The 4,113-nt window shown below is 39.7% G+C and overlaps 1 pseudogene; it reads left to right on the top strand.

Moving 5' to 3' along the window:
* The first annotated feature begins 245 nt into the window (after positions 1-245).
* On the top strand, positions 246-949 carry LOC112224747 (annotated as a pseudogene).
* The last annotated feature ends 3,164 nt before the right edge of the window (positions 950-4,113 follow it).

Here is a 4,113-nt window from a genome sequence, read left to right as displayed (position 1 = left end):
TCATCATAGAGCAATTCTGTTAGTATTTTGTGTGTGTTGAGGCATTCCGTTATAGAATATGCAGTTTATACTGCATATATACTGTATACTGAAATGATGTATTTACTACTATTTATTATTTTCACAATTACTTTGTGGCATCTTTTGCCATTATGATATGTGTTTGCTGTGGTAGATTTTCTCAAGTGAAAAGATAGCTGCCAGTGCCGTAGTCTTACTGGGTATCGTCAGTGTCACCTTAGCCAATGAAGGTATGTTTTGGTTGGTAGGCTATGGAAAATAGAGGAATAATTTTGGATTATACTAGCTATGATTATTTCTTTGTATCACATAACTATTTTATAGAAGATACAGATCATCCTGTTTGCCTACTGCACCACCGACTACGACGAGCTCAACGTGTGGCACAAGAAAGATGGCCGCATCGCCTTCTACCTGAGCGGCTATAGCGCTTTCTTCCACCTGCCGCCCATCACCACCTTCAAAACAAGTCTCTGCCTCACCTGGGAGTCCCGTACTGGGCTGGCTGCCTTCTGGGTGGACGGCCGCCGCAGCACCTACCAGCTGTACAAGCCGGGCCACACTATCCGGCCCAAGGGGACCGTCCTCTTGGGGCAAGAGCAGACAAACACCTTGGAGACCTGGAGGCTTTGCAGAGCTTTGTGGGGGAGGTGACCGACCTCAACATGTGGGACTATGTCTTACCGAGGAGCCAAATCCAAGCCCTGCATTATGGACATAAGCTCACCAAGAGAAACATCTTTGATGGGCCACCATTGAGTACCAGCTGAACGTGAATGTGATTGTGGTGGATGATGATTGACTCGGAGTGGAATCACAAACAAATGCGGATGTGATACATTTGTGTGTCTGTGCTGGACTGCTACTGACCTTTTTGTTTAGTTTGGTGTCCTAGGTTTAGTCACGTTCACACTTTATGCAGTCAATGAATTATGCTCAAACACAAAATATCAGTGGTTCATAGGAAAATATGACTTGCATTTTGTGATCATTAAATAGTCTAATGCAGGTCAAAACCAGATCCTTCACCAGACAGGTGTAAACACCATGTATAGCACTATCCTCTTTCAACACAATTCTTCTTTAGACATCCACTATTTATAGGATACTGTAGATACAGTATGTCCACTCACCTGCTGCATGGATGGTGAGATTAACCATATTTTATAAGCATTGCATTCAAGATTTTAATTTATGAAACAAGATGCCAAAATGTTGACACTTATTTCACAGTGGAAGTTTATTAGTCACCTTTTGCAACCTGCTAATTATCACAAATATTCAGTACAAGTATTAAAATTAAGCTGGTGTTTAGTTACAGAGCTAATGCATTTTTTGCTCTCAGCATGATTACATTTTTTATGTGGCCTTTTATACATTTCTCACGTGGCTGATGAGTACTAATTTCAATGGAATGTATTGTTGATGTACCGAATTTAACCACAAGGTGGCAGTATATGCTAGAGTTTTTATTCAGTGAGCGACGAATAAGACTATTTAATTTGTTTATTTGGATCCCCATTAGCTTTTGCAAAGGCAGTAGCTACTCTTCCTGGGGTCCACAAAAAACACAACATGACAAGTAACAAAACACTGATATACAAGGACAGTCACACAAATGTATAATACAATGATATTACAAACAATACAACAACAAAAATTATTCAAACATTACAACAAAAAAATGTGTGTGTTAGAGTTTGTTTGTGTGTGTCCCCTCACACAAACATACGAATGGTGTGGCATTCTTATGCTCAAGATTTCAATTGCCTTTGATCCCACTAAATGATTCATTATTTTTTATACTTAATAATTTAACTGTGCTTTGAGACAAACCATTGTCATAATGTTGCCTTTGGTTAGCACACTCTCTCATAAATTGTCTATGTTTAAACTGATGTAAGAATGCTTTTGGGTCTGAAATTAAATCCTGGCATGTGCATAACTAAAGTATGTGTTATTTAAGAGAAAATAGGTAGTTTAACTTTTTGAGCATCCTATTTGTATTATAGCCTACCTATAATGCTGGTGAGACCTTCACAATATTAAATATAGTTGTTATATTTTATTCCATTGTTTTAACTGTATTCTTTTAAATTGTTGTTCTAAAATGAAATTGCCTTTGTACATGTTTATTAGACTATATGTTGTGTACATTTGTATTAGCCTATATGTTGTGAATGATGTTCTAACTCTAAAAGGAACAACACCACAGAAACAGTATAGACTTTTGTTCACTGTGACAATAAGGGTATAGTCCTGGAATAACCTATGTGTAAATGTAATCTGTTGCTGTATTTTTTGTGTTATCTGTGATGGTTTTGTTTGTCTTGTTTAGTTTAGTTTTTTAATCATTGTACCTAAACTGTATGTGTAAGCATGTATACGCAGGGCCCAGCTGTAAAAGAGTCTCAGTCTGTGTACCTTGTTGAAATAAAGGTATAATAATAGTAATAAGTCCCCGTGCAGACTTAGTAGCCACCATGTACTGTAGTAGTATGCTTGTTGTTCACTATGAACATGTTCTACCTCCTCCCCTCCACCTCCTTAGAGAGGAAGAAGTTTTCAGTGAACACACAGCATAGGCTCCCCAGAGGGTGGGAAAGTGCAGCGTTCCGAATGTGTGTGTGTGCTTATTCGGACCCAATCTCCTGCAGCAGCTAAATGAGTTGGGAGGGAAGGCAAATGAGTTCTGACTGCGGGTCAGCAGCCAAATGTTCCACCTTCTTGAATGTTGCAATGCATCAATCGCACTGCCCACTCACTGTGTGGTAACACCTTTGTGGACCATCTGCCCAGGCAGGCTCCTCAGCCCTCTGGTTCCAAGCACATGGCTCTCTTTCTCCGCTCCTCCTTTCTCTCCAATCGCATCCCTGCCCAAGAGGAGTGCTAGCTGCCTCCCAGCCTACACACACACACACACACACACACACACACACACACACACACACACACACACACACACACACACACACACACACACACACACACACACACACACACACACACACACACACACACACACACACACACACACACACCGACCCCCATAACACTACACACCCCTACTCATACCCCCATATCACCATATTGGCTTTACTTTGACTTATGGAAGGTTAACTTTTAAGTAAAGTATTTTATTTGATATTTTTTTAGATCAGATGCACTATGAATTAAATATAAATACATCCCATATTGGAGTAGAGATTAGTGATTAAGAATATTTTCTGAGTATTTCTGAACAAATAATTATATTTCATTAGCCTACTTTGGACTGAACTAAAGGTTTATGGCATGTTAAATGTCAACCTTTAGTTTTTTTGTTCGATATCTAGGCACTGTTTTTCACCTATTCAATAATAAGAATATACTTTAGTGCCCAAAATACAAATGAAAACCCTTTATACACAATCAACCATCATCATATTTGTTTCAAACATTAATTTATAGGATTATGTACAATATAATAAAACAAATGGAAAAATAATGAACAAATAATGAACAAATTTATGTTAAAAATGAGTCACATATGTTTTGACCCCCCCTCATTTTCTAAGCAACATTACAATACATTTAACATTTTACCTAAAAGTTAGGTTAATCTACAACCCCTAAACATTTTCACCTTTTAATGGCCAACTCTAGTGAAAAAGTAGGCATATAATGATTTACTCTCTGTCCTCTGAATAGCTTGTATTATACAACTGAGCAAACAGTTGTGGGCCGCCTTGTCATGCTCGCAGAGCCAGCAGCGGCGGCATGTGAGATCTGCATAATCGCCCATGGTGGGGCCGTCTGAGGCGGCGCAGTGTGGTGCGTGCGGCTCGCTGCCCGTCTCTGCGTGTGTGAGCTGGTGAAATCTCTTCCACACGAGAGGAGATAGACGGCGCAATGGAGGCCCGCAGAGCCGGTGGGGGAGACAGAAGGAGGCCCGTTCTGGATTCCTTCGAGCAACTCCAAATAGATTTCCAGGCAAAACATATTTGCATAAGCAAGACAGTGCTACGAGCTATCCATGTGAGCTCTGGCATGTGAGCAATAAACAGATGGATAATTTTTTAAAGAGAAATGTTCATCCGTTAAAATGTGGAT

Source organism: Oncorhynchus tshawytscha, linkage group LG25, assembly GCF_018296145.1.
Source record: "Oncorhynchus tshawytscha isolate Ot180627B linkage group LG25, Otsh_v2.0, whole genome shotgun sequence".
Classification (NCBI taxonomy): Eukaryota; Metazoa; Chordata; class Actinopteri; order Salmoniformes; family Salmonidae; genus Oncorhynchus; species Oncorhynchus tshawytscha.
This window is presented reverse-complemented; position numbering and strand designations above follow the sequence as displayed.